At 42.7% G+C, this 13488-nt stretch overlaps 1 protein-coding gene and 1 pseudogene across 5 annotated transcripts in view; one reads left to right on the top strand and one right to left on the bottom strand.

The window, feature by feature from the left end:
- Nucleotides 1-13488, top strand: part of LOC126362786 (uncharacterized) — a 1515202-nt gene that overhangs the window by 978844 nt on the left and 522870 nt on the right. The window lies entirely within an intron of this gene.
- On the bottom strand, nt 12848-12965 carry LOC126291627 (5S ribosomal RNA; annotated as a pseudogene).

The raw sequence follows: 13488 nt of genomic DNA, 5'->3' as shown, positions 1-13488 counted from the left end.
GTGGTTTATTAAGTTTTCAAATTTATACTGACTTTTTGATTGCCCGGTACATAGCCCTCACCGCAGCCCTCGGAACACCGTCAGTTTTATTATTACATAAACAAATGGAATATGTTATTCTTTAATTCCCTTTCGACGTTTGGCTTTAATAAGATGGAATGAGCGGGTACATTGTCCTTGTAATTGTTTGCGGATGTTGTACTGTATTCGGGCAGCAGGTTAGCTGTGTTCTCGGCAGCTAATGGCCGTGTCGCGGTACGTGCTGTGTGAGCAGCAGCCAGGAGCCGCAGCCACGTGCTGTGGCGGCAACGACGGCGCCGTGAGCTGTCTGGGTGGGCGCTATGAAAGTTTCAGCAGCCGTCCTCCGGGCTCCCCCAGGACTCACTCCAGGGGATTACGGCCGTGTGCGGGGTCAGTCTGCGGCCGTTACTCTCCTCCTACTCCTACTCATCCTCTTCTTTTTTTATCCTTCTCTTCTTCTCCCTCCTCTTCTCGATACAAAGCAAGGCGGTGACGTACATCAGACAGTCGACTTTTCCTGGTTTCGGCACTCATCTTCACTTCACAGTTTTCACAAATCACATTAGGTGAGCTCTGGCGAGGTTCCTTCAACGACACTCCGGTGAATCGCTTGGTGCTCTCTATGCACCATATTTTGTAACCGCCCAAGTACTGTCCGACATATGGGGTCCGCCGGTCTCACCCGTTTGCTTTGGTCCTCGATGACATCAACATGGCGGATATAAGCCACTCATCGAAAGCCAGAATAAACAACTAGAATTACCTGACAAGGCCTAAGCAAGCTCGATTCATACTCCGCTATAGTTCAAAAAATGTTCAAATGTGTGTCAAATCTTATGGGACTTAACAGCTAAGGTCATCAGTCCCTAAGCTTACACATTACCTAACCTAAATTATCCTAAGTACAAACACACACACCCATGCCCGAGGGAGGACTCGAACCTCCGCCGGGACCAGCCGCACAGTCCATGACTGCAGCGCCTAGACCGCTCGGTTAATCCCGCGCGGCAATAGTTAGTTACTTAATTAGTTAGATACTTACGTGTTCCATTGATCAATGGCACGGAAAACCGTTATGATGAGGAAAGTGTCAAATGCGTAGAGGAAAAATGATTTTTTTTGTTTAGATTATAGTGTTATACCTAAATATTTCTATTATCTATCCCATTCCCTTAAATGTCACAAAATGCATATGTTATATCTCCAGATTTATTGCCTCATATTCAAGAATTCATCTATGGTATAGAAGGAGTTGTCAAGGAGGTATGATTTCAATTTGTTTTTCAAACTATTAATGCTGTCTGTCAAACATTTTATTTCATCTGCGGTAGCGTTCTCGATTCCCGCGCCCGGGTTCCCGGGTTCGATTCCCGGCGGGATCAGGGATTTTCTCTGCCTCGTGATGACTGGGTGTTGTGTGATGTCCTTAGGTTAGTTGGGTTTAAGTAGTTCTAAGCTCTAGGGGATTGATGACCATAAATGTTAAGTACCATAGTACTCAGAGCCATTTGAACCATTTTTTATTTCATCTGGTAATTTATCAAAAAGTTTTATAGCAGCATATTTTACCCCTTTCTGTGCCAAAGACAGGTTAAGTAAAGGATAGTGTAGGTCTTTCTTTTTTCTGGTATTGTAATGATGAATGTCGCTGTTGATTTTCAACTGGTCCATGTTGATGAGAAAAAATTTCATTACTGAGTAAATGTGCTGTGAAGCAGCTTTAAGAATTCCTAACATTTTAAACAAATGCCTACAAGATGTGTGACTATGAACCCCACACATTATTCTAACTTCTTTCTTTTGAGTAGTGAATACCTTTTGCCTAACTGTTGAGTTACCCCAGAATATTATTCTGCATGACATCAGAGAGTGGGAGTATGCAGAGTATGTTAGCTTACTAATTTCTGCACCCTCAAAATTGGCAATTATTCTGATTTCAAAGGTTGCTGAACCTAGTCGCTTTAGGAGATCCAAAATATGAATTTTCCAATTAAGATTCTCATCTATTTGTGCACCCAGAAACTTACTATGCTCTACCCTGACTACTGACTTCTTTTGATGTGAAGCAATTATACTTTTTGCAGCAGAAAATTGGATGTACTGTGTTTTTTCAAAGTTCAGATCAAGACCATATTATGACAGCCGAGCTGATATCCATTTTGGAAGCCCTGCTATTCGCGTAGAGGACCACAGCGGACACATCTCTGTTTGTCTGTCAGCCATACGAGTGATTAGAAACGATTGTGATAGTTGCATCAACCCAACAGTTGGAGCAATTATAGGCTTTGAGTTTCAGCTGTAGAGAAACTACCCCAACATCTTCATAGAGTGGATAAAACGTCACTCTGGGATACCTGGAAACGAAGAAACAGATGGCCTAGCAAAGCAGGCATCTCTACGTGGAGCCCTTAAATTTGATAAACTCCCTCTTGCAGACATGAGAGCCATGCCAAGAAACCGGCTGTCATCGTTCTGGCAAGATGAGTGGTAGAGGATATCTAAAATCGGTCGCTACGCACTAATTTATCCAACGATTGCAAGAGTAACATAGTAAAATAAGACACAAACATCGAGGAGCTTTACAACGGTTACAGCAAGGCTGAAATTTGATCATTGGAATTTCAATAAAGCTCTTGGTCATCAGTTCCGAAACAGCCTCCAAACCTTGTAAGCATCCAACGATATAACAACGTATAAAATACAAGAATTCCCCTACATCCCGATATACCTCCCTGCGTTGCTAATCTAATACTCTTGCCAATTAGAATGCCAGGGGAATAGCATAGTACAATTACCTGAGTATGTTCCCAAGTGGTGCTCAGCACGATATTGAAAACTCATCCCATAAATGTGTGCACTGTGTATGTGTTTGAATACTGACATATACGTATGTTTGTGTTATCCAAATCTGGTTCTTGTACACTGTTCTCACGTTCTGTGTAGATGGTAGTTATACAACTGCACTTACATCCAATTCCCTGCCCGCAGCTTTTGAAACAATTCTTGCAGGACATACAAAAGAACATTTTAATACTAATGTAGATATATGGTCATTAATACGGAACCAATTGGTAATATCCCAAATGTGGATCAACGGCGTTCCATAGTTTTTCTTATTGTATTACCTCTAGCATTGAAGGCCGGTGTGGCCGAGCAGTTCTAGGCGCTCCAGTCTGTAACCGCGCAACCGCTACGACCGCATGTTCGAATCCTACCTCGGGCGTGGATGTGTGTGATGTCCTTAGGTTAGTTAGGTTTAAGTAGTTCTAAGTTCTAGGGGACTGATGACCTCAGATGTTAAGCCCCACAGTGCTCAGAGCCATTTTGAACCTCTAGGATTTTTATAAGACCTCTGAACTACATTTTCGTCTAGTTTACTCTTTTCAGTATCTTATGAATGTAAAATTTGGTTCATGAAGGACTCTGTCCGTTGTTAAGCCTATGTAATTTCGTACTAGGGTGTGACTTAAACTTATGTAGCCTCTGAATTGTTAAAAACACGATGTAGTGTAACATTTCCAGTGCTGACATGAAGGTATGGATACGTACCGAAAGAGAATGATACTTCTCATGAGATCACATTCGTTGGCTTTAGTAGTTCATAACTTAACTGTCACCTTTCAGCCTAACTTAAACTCGGGCTGCTGCTACGTCCATGCTCTACAACACAGTGTGCAGTGCATGGAAGAGGATACTTCCGTTGCACCACGCATTAGGTCTTCTTCTCGTTCCATTCGCTTGTGAAGCGCGGAAAGCATGACTGTTTAAACTCCTTTGTGCGACCTGTAATTAGTCTCATTTTGCCTTCGCGGTCCCTGTGGTGCAATACCTGGAGGCATGAAGGATCTCTCTAGATTCTTGAAATATTGCAAGTAGGTTCTGGTGGGATACTTCGAGACTACGCTGAAGCGTCTGCCAATTCAGGTTTCTCATAATCTGCATGGACCTCCCCAGTGGATCAAACAAACTTCTGACAATTCGAACTGATCATCTTTGCTTACGTTCAATATCCATGTTAGTTATGTCAGATATTGGCCCCACACACTTTTGTAGCACTTGAACGGTATTCTAGGATGGGTCGCATGAATGTTTCGTAAGCAGCATACCTTGTATACCCTGTAAACTGACTGCATTTTTTCGATATTCTGTCAATTAAACTAAGTTTGCCACCTTCATTAACTACGACTGTATCTGATCGTTCCAGTTAACTGTCTTATAAATTGTTACATCCATACGTGTTAACTTTTTCAACTCCTCAGATCGGTCTGCCACCGCAACCTACCATCAATGAATACATAAATAAATAATACAGAAGCAAAAAAATAAACCATTGTCGGTGTTTCGTTCTACCTCTGTTTGTGCCAGTATAAAGTCACACGTCTCAACATCATTACGTCGCTGATCAAAATGACGCCTGGTATCATAGATTTAGCCTACACGTGGTATCAATTACAAAATGCTTAACCAGGGCCGAGCAGTTCTAGACGCTTCAGTCTGGAACTGCGCGACCGCTGGGTCGCAGGTTGTAATCCTGCCTCGGGCATGAATGTGTGTGATGTCCTTAGTTAGGTTTAAGTAGTTCTAAGTTCTAGGGGACTGATGACCTCAGATCTTAAGTCCCATAGTGACCATAGCCATTTGAACCATTTGAGTTTAACCAGGCCGTTAGTGAGGCGAGTATATCAGCATCATTGCCAACACATTTTGAACTCAGATCTGTTGATTCGGGTGCAAAGTGACTTGCTGAAAATGAAGTTACTTTCGGTTCTCCCACACAGTGATGTCCTTTGTCTGTGCGGCAGCATCACGCAAAAGAAATTCGCCACAATCAAAAACAACTCACAATCTTTGTGCAGCGTAATTTAAAAGCAAAAAAATAATGCGAAGAGTTGTCTGGTCATGAAACTGTCGGTCCGTCCGCCCCTTGTAGATGATGCCGACACGGTAGCTCAGCATGAGTGAACGGATCAACGAACAACGTGAACGGGTGTCGTCGGACGTCCGCGACGAACAAATTCAACGAACGGTACAGAACAAACTGAGATTAAAAGAAAAAGAAAAAGAGTGGTCAGCGCGACAGACTGTCAGTCCTAAGTTCTCGGGTTCGATTCCCGGCGGAGTCGGAAATTTTCTCCACTCAGGAACTGGGTGTTGTGTTGTCGTTATCATCACCATTTCATCCCCATCGACGCGCAAGTCGCCGAAGTGGCGTCAAATCGAAAGACGTGCACCCGGCGAAGGGTGTACCCGACGGGAGGCCCTAGTCACACGACATTTCCATTTTTCCTACTGTCGGTTTGAAACTAGAAACGGTGCTATTTAATTTTAAGGGCGTTATTGACACTGGTTAGTTTTTTTTTTCCTTATGTAAGAAGTAACCCGTATTTGTACACGCTCCTTGTCTCGCCGTGTCAAGTTTCGATATAATGGCATGACTGAAAGTGGCGAGAGTATCTACATCAGGAGAACAGAGATAATGTATCTATCGATAACCGTTGTCAAATGGAGTTGTGCCAAATACCTTAGCACAAATCGAAGGTAGATATGTTTGAGATTTTGTATCTCCTCACAGTCGATGTCATTAGAGACAAAGACAAGTTCAGTTTGAAAAGTAATCGCTCTTGGCTCATTTCAACAACCATCACTGCATTGACCTACAATTATTGAAACATTACGGAGAATGACTTGACGGGGATTTGAAACCTGTTTGTGCCATATACTGCACCGCTGTCGTGAGTATCGTTCCAACTTTCTCTCTTTAACAATGGTTCAAATGGCTCTATGACTATGGGACTTAACATCTGAGGTCATCAGTCCCCTAGACTTAGAACTACTTAAGCCTAACTAACCTAAGGACATCACACACGTCGATGCCCGAGGCAGGGTTCGATCCTGCGACCCTAGCAGCCGCCCGGTTCCGGACTGAAGCGCATAGAAACGCTCGGTCACAGCGGCCGGCTCTCCATAAATTTCTTCGCGGTTGGTACCTTTCTGCCCGAACGACTGCCTGGAGAGTTAGCAGAGTGCAGTGCATCTCCGTTCAGTCACTTTCAAATGTTCACTCCATCTTCAATATATTGGCAGTCTAGCACGTACTGCTAAATCGGTAATGTACGCATGCTTCCTTTGTAATTTTTTTTTTATTTTTCTGAGATTAAAGTCACGGCGAAGGCGTAATCAATACATACAAAACACTGCATGGGAAGTGCTGTTTTTTAAGAACAATTCCCACGTCCGTATCGTCCAGTAATTGAGGGAAAACAGGTAGATATCTAAACCATTGTGGCATGAAGGAGATTCCTCCCGAAAACGAGTGCTTGTGCCGTGTTCTACCTGACGCTGCCGTTTCAATGAGATTTTCAGGGTATTTCCAGAGTACTGTTTAGCCAGCAAGGGGAGTTCATCAAGGCACCTGTTGTCGCTCTGGCTGAGCCACGGACGCGGCGAGCCGAACGCGCGTTTGATCCCGGGCGTTGACCCACCGATCACGGTGTCACAGGTGCTGACTTTGAACGGTTCACGCTTCGTTGGCCAGGTCGCCGACCTACGGAACCAATAATGTCAGTGGTTTGCTCAAAACAAAGAAGACTACAGCGTCGCCAGCAGGACATTCATCGCTTTCTGCTCATTTCTGTGCAGTTTTGGTTAAATTAAGTTCTCTGCATAACGTCCCACAAGGCACCTTACGGTGTCTGGCGGAGGGTACTTCGAGTACACAGTCACCTCTCCCATTTCCGTTCCAGGCGCGAATGGCGCACGGTAGCCGTTGTGTGTTGCGAATCTCTCTAATGTTACATTCATGGTCTTTTCGCGGGATATGTGTAGGAGGAAGCAATATATCGGTTGACTCCTCTACGAACTTACGCTCTCGGAATTTTAGTATTAATCCTAGAAATTAAAGGGAGTAAAATGTTACATTGTTACTAAACCATCGTAGATTGTATCCAAAGTAATTCATAGTCTATATTTTATGCTCTAGTTAATTACAATTCTGAGGTCTGCAGTGGTACGTCACAAACAAAACAAGCATAAAAAGTTCTATTTCACACCAAATACTAGCAATACCAGACTGGAAGGAATCGTGGATTGGTACCAACTACAATGGTAAACTTTACGAGGGTTTAGTAACGTAGGGTTAAAATGCACAGTGGTGCACGTAGCGTCGGCCACTGGAGTTCGATGAACACTTGCGTCATGTAAACGCTCTCAGTAAACGAATCTCTAAACAAACTCTATACCCTTCCATGGATCTTTTCTATTTCCTGTGTGAATCGTATCTGGTATGGGTCCCAGACTGACAAACAGTACTCAAATACTTGTTGTACGAGGGTTTTGCAACGGATGTGGATCCCAGTCAGGCATCTGTTCTTCCTACGATTAGTCTTACGTGTTGGTTGCTCTTTAGTCACACTGCAAGAATTCTCAAAAATATTTAATGACTTTCCCAGTTGCTGTTAGGCAATCCAGTAACCGAGGAAAGAGAAGTCTTTCCACCTATTTAAGATCAATACATCTGTTTCTGTCGATGATCAACTGCCGAACCCTATGACAAGTGCCGAGCCTCCGCAGATGTTTCTGTAATTTGCTGAGATTTTCTACCGTTTCGATTTTTCTATATCGATATCCCTGAAGGGAAGTTAAATATTTGGGGATATGATCAGGATATCATCAGCGGTGTCCCAGTGAAGTATGACAGCAACGGCGTAATTTTCTACAGACATGAATAATAAGGCCCACAGGATGATCAGAAGTCTCCTGCTGTTCGCTGATGATGCTGTGGTGAATGGGAAGGTGTCGTCCTTGTGTACAAGGTAACTTAGACAAAATTCCTAGTTGGTATTATGAATGGCAGGTAGCTCTCAAGGTAGAAAAATGTAAGTCAATACAGGTGAGTAGGAGAATCAAACCCATAATGTTTTTGATGAAATATATATAATGTAAAATGAATGGATGAAAATGCGGAAGAAATGGCTTTAAATATTTTTGTTATTTACTCTTTCAATACGAACTTTTTAGTAGAACCCCTTTTTTTACGTGTGGTAATAAAAATTCATTTAGACAGAATCAAGCACATTTAAAATTACGTGAACTTTAGCAACCCGCTCATTCTGATAAATTCAAACTAACTGATTAATAACATTTATGACTTTGAAAATTATTTAAATTAATTTGTTTACGTATTTCGGCCTCGGTACACATTTTCTAGATGCAGAGGGTTTTTAAATATTTACTGAATTCTTTGCCGGCGTTAGCTATGGAACACAAGACTGTCTCTGTTAGCATAAAATGGTTAAATATTGCCAAGCCGACCTGAAAGTTTAATTATCATTGACAAAACACACTTCACTATACGTTTACGTTATTTGCTTTAAAAATTGAAAGAACCAACAGATTAACAACCTCAACGTTAATTATCCGCCTATGAATGCACAAATGTGAAACCAGTAATAAATTCAGTCAGCCTCAAGATCGTTGTAAAAGAAAAATACTTCGTAATTCACTGCTAATTTTACCTGCTCCCGATTTACGGATTTGGTTAATTTTATAGCGGAACAATTTTTTTTAAAGGTGCCGCCGCTGCAAATCGTTCCGTCGCGGCACAGCCCAGCAACACCAACGATAATAGCTAAAAGTGCTGAAAATTCTTTAAAGAAATATTATAGATGACATGGGCAAGCTAATTTACAATAGTAATACACAATTTTGATAAATTATAATGTATTTAGACCATACCAATAATTAAAATTACACACTTTATAATTTCTCCTGTAATGGTGGCTAAAAATAGATACAGACAAAAGAAGGCTACTCATTCATATAATGCTACGTCACAGGTTCCTCTCTCTCTCAGCTCTCGAGAAAGACGACAAAGAATGTACATTATGTAGTGCTATTTATACTATTGCTGATTATTAATATCTCTTTGTAATCTTACAACATTATTTTCCTCTGTGGCTATATTTTACATTTTTTCATCACAGATATTAACGTATTTCGTAATCACATTATGAGTATAGAAATATTACAATCATAATTACATCGAGAATATTATTACAGAACATATTACAATAATAACCAACGTCCTTTATACAAAATTAAATAATATTTTTTGTTAAACAATTACAGTACATACGAATTGCTTCAAAGCGGCGTACATAAAACAATTAAACGTCATTTCAGTTTATTAACAGTGTGTGTGTTGCCAGGGAACGTTACATTTTCGAATATAGAATTAATATTGTGCTGCTTGACTCAGTCACGTCTATTAAATATCTAGGCGTAACGTTGCAAATCTATATGAAACGGAATAAGCATGTCAGAATTTTAGTAAAGAAGGTGAATGGTAGACTTCAGTTTACTGGGATAATTTTAGAAAAATATGGTTCATCTGTAAATGAGATCACCGGCCGCGGTGGTCTAGCGGTTCTAGGCGCTCAGTCCGGAACCGCGCGACTGCTGCGGTCGCAGGTTCGAATGGATGTGTGTGATGTCCTTAGGTTAGTTAGGTTTAAGTAGTTCTAAGTTCTAGGGGACTGATGACCACAGATGTAAAGTCCCATAGTGCTCAGAGCCATTTGACCATTTTTTGTAAATGAGATCGAATATAGGGCACTTGTGCGACCCATTGTTCAGAAATGTGAGTGTGTTTGAAATCCGCACCAGATTTGATTAAAGGAAGATGCCGACACAGTTCGGAGGTGGGCTGCAAGATTTTTCTCAAGTAGGCTCGAACAATACGCAAGTATTATGAATATGCTTCGGGAACTCAAACTGAAATCGCTGGAGGAAAGACAACGTTCTTTCCAAGAAACTCTACTAAGAAAATTTAGAGTATCAGCTGACTGCCGAACGATTCTACTACCGCCAAAGTACATTTCGCGTAAGGACCACTAAGATAAGGTTAGAAAGATTAGGGTTCGTACGGACACATATACTCATTTTTTCCTCGCTCTATTCTCGAATGGAAAAAAACGGCTAGTAGAGGTACAGTGTTCCCCTCACCACGCACCGTACGGTGGCTTGCGGAGTACTTATGTAGATGTATATGACATGAACAACCAGTGGAGACGGCTGATGTGGCCGAGCGGATCTAGGCGCTTTATTCTGGAACCGTGCGACCGCTAAGGACGCACCAACCACTCGAAGCAGAAAACTTGAAATGGTCACAGTCCCTATTCCGAATGGTTTGTTCGTGAGATTTACTCTATACGCAGACAGATGGGATACATGAATTCCGTGGCTAGTGGTTAGCGTTGCTGCCTCTGGATCACAGGGTTCCGGGTTCGATTCCCAGCCGGGCGGGGATTTTCTCCATCCGGGGACTGGGTATTTTTGTCTCGTCATCATTCAGAAATTGGCGACACTGGACTGTGAAAAGATCGTTAATTTCCAGGATGAAATTTTCACTCTGCAGGGGGGTGTGCACCGATATGAAACTTCCTGGCACGTTAAAACTGTGTGCCGGACCGAGACTCGAACTCTGGACTTTTGCCTTTCGCGGGCAAGTGCTCTACCAACTGAGCTACCCAAGCACGACTCACCACCCGTCCTCACAGCTTCAAATAGAGCACTTTCCCATGAAAGGCAAAGGTCCCGAGTTCGAGTCTCGGTCCGGTACAGAGCTTTAATCTACCAGGAAGTTTCAGATCCTTAATTTGTACAGGCCCTTTTAACAATGACGTTGAACGTCCCACAAATCAAACATCATCACCACTTCATAGATTCCATCCTGGTGGAGAATAAGAGACTCATGATCACAGATGTTTAGTTTCTCTAAACACATTGCCATCATCATCCTATGGTGACGTGTAGTTGGAATATGTACGGCATGCTTACAATTTGGGAGAATACAGACAATTTCCCTTCCGTCACACCTGTTTCTCGAATAACTTAGGCGTATGACAGCAGAGCGGGATGTTATCAGCCAGTGTCGCAACGGCGTTTCCAGTTGCGCAGCTGCGGGCCCGCTGAGCTGGCCAGGCCGGCGGCCGTTCTCCAGAAATACCCGAAATCGCGGCCGAGCCACCACCACAGTTACTTAGCGGGAAGCCAGCCGGAGCAACGGCGCGCTGTGTCACGGCGTCCGCTTACGCGCCCTGGCCGAAAATACAGCGCTCTGCGAACCACTTTCCTGGCCTGTTCTCTGTAAAAAGTATTTCTACGCTTCATCGCCATCGTGGATGTTAGGATGTCACGGTAAACCGTTTATATATACAAATGCAGATTCAGAACGCTTTTTCCACCCTGTATCGGATGTGCGCTGTTTTGAAACTTCCTGGAAATTAAACGTGTATCGATCGACCCATGTCCCTACGGTCCAAAATTCACAGACTCTCCTGCGTCGTTTATGGGCTACCACTCCTGAAAGAAAGAAATGCTGCAGGATGCTCCCGCTATACGCAGCAGAGTGTACCCTGCTCTGCAAATTCCTGATATCTACACTATATGATCAAAATTATCTGGACTCACTGAACCGTTCTCTTCTGAGTTTACTACAAGAAAAAGCCTGTGATATGTTTAATGAAAATTTTCTCAGTAAGGCACGCCGAGATACAGTACATTATTAAAGTAAAGATTTATTTTTATCTGTTATTACGTCCATGTTGCAATTTCATGTACCGACACATTCCATGACCTTGGCGATTTGCTCCTCAATATGGCCCTACGGAACTTGAAGTGTAAATAAAAATAAAATTATAATGTAACAGCGTGACGACTGAGAGAAACATCCAAAGACGGCAAACCTGATCCAGAACTGAAGACATTTCCTTAATATTTGAGGTCGCCGCCTGTTGAGTTTGGTGATACATGAAGCCAGTAAAGCGATTGTTCGAAGGTAATTGATCGATCAGCTAACAAGTTTGTTACGTAACAAATATACACAAGAAACTAAAAGAACTGATCCGAAAATTAATCTCAGCAAGGTTCTGCTTACCGACACCGTATAAATCACTAAAGAGCACGTAATCTGTTCCACCGTTATACCCTCGAACAATGCGTCACCAATCCTTTCTTCACAGCGTCTGAAAAACTTCAAAAATTCTTACAAATGCATTCTTGTTAACATTGGAATCGCGTATTTTAAATGAAATCCAGATTCATATCTATAAAAAAAAAAAAAAACTATTTAAGTCAAAATCACGGTACATAGAAACATGGCTGTGTATGTTACAAGTGCCACACGAGAAGAGAAACCGAAGCATGGCGAGAGAAAAAAGTAAAATAATTCATTTGTTTTACACAAAAAGATACACAGCATTCCTTTCAGTTTGGCCACTTTAACAAATGTCTCTGGTCAAACCTCGATATATTGATTTTAACTACAGGAAGTATTTCAAAAAGAAAAACTGAACAAAAATCCATAAAGTATAAAAGTTATAATATATTTTCATTGACATACTTTATGTTGTTCTTTAACGTTTTTGTAGTTTCATACGGGCACGCATTAACGTATTTCATAGCTAGGTTATATAACGCTGTAACCCATATCTAATGCGAAAACGACTACTACATTTGACGAGAAGCGGACCCATAACCCGCTACCATAAAAGGGGGTGGGCAGTATTTTCAGCAGAGAAGAATAACAATCAAATCAATCGGTCGGGGGAGCACAGTGACTTCGAATGGGGAATGTAAACTCCGTCGGAACAGGTCTCGGAAGGAGCAACGGCACTGACCGACCGCCGTGTCATCCTCAGCCTATAGGCGTCACTGGATCTGGAAGTGCGTGAGGTCAACACACATCTCTGCCGGTCGTTGTCAGTTTTCGTGAACGGAACAGTTACTTCTCCTCAATTTGGCTCCCGAAGGCCGAGTGTACCCCGCATGACAACAGCGCTCGGCAGACCGGACGGTCACCCATCCAACTGCTAGCCAAGCCCATCAGCGCTTAACTTCGGTGATCTGACGGGAACCGGTGTTACCATAGTGGCTACGCCGTTGACTGGAATATGGACTAGTCATTGGAAATAACCTCAGTAACAAATCCATCGGAGACATTTCAACCTTTCTAAAGCTGCCCAAGTCCACTGTTGATGATGTGATTGTGAAGTGGAAAAGCGGAGGCAACACCACAGCTAAGCCACGACCAGTCATATCGCACGTACTGACGGACACGGACAGTCGAACATTGCGGAGAATGGTTCTAATGATGATGATGAAGTGCCATACTCCTTGACAGAGCGTAGGGGAACGACGCGGGAGACCCGCACCTCCGTACTAGGCAAGGTCCTAGTGGAGGTGGTTTGCCATGAATGATGATGATGAAGACGACACAACAACACCCAGTCATCTCGAGGCAGGTGAAAATCCCAGACCCCTCCGGGAATCGAACTCAGGACCCCATTTCGGGAAGCGAGAACGCTACCGCAAGACCACGAGCTCCGGACAATGGTTGCAAATAATCACATAAAAGCAGCGGGAGGAATCACTGTTGAGTTACAAGTTGCCGCCAGCAGTCCAGCTAGT

This window comes from Schistocerca gregaria, chromosome 1, assembly GCF_023897955.1.
Source record: "Schistocerca gregaria isolate iqSchGreg1 chromosome 1, iqSchGreg1.2, whole genome shotgun sequence".
Classification (NCBI taxonomy): domain Eukaryota; kingdom Metazoa; phylum Arthropoda; class Insecta; order Orthoptera; family Acrididae; genus Schistocerca; species Schistocerca gregaria.
Note: the sequence above shows the minus strand (reverse complement) of the source record. Positions and strands in the feature narration are given on the sequence as shown.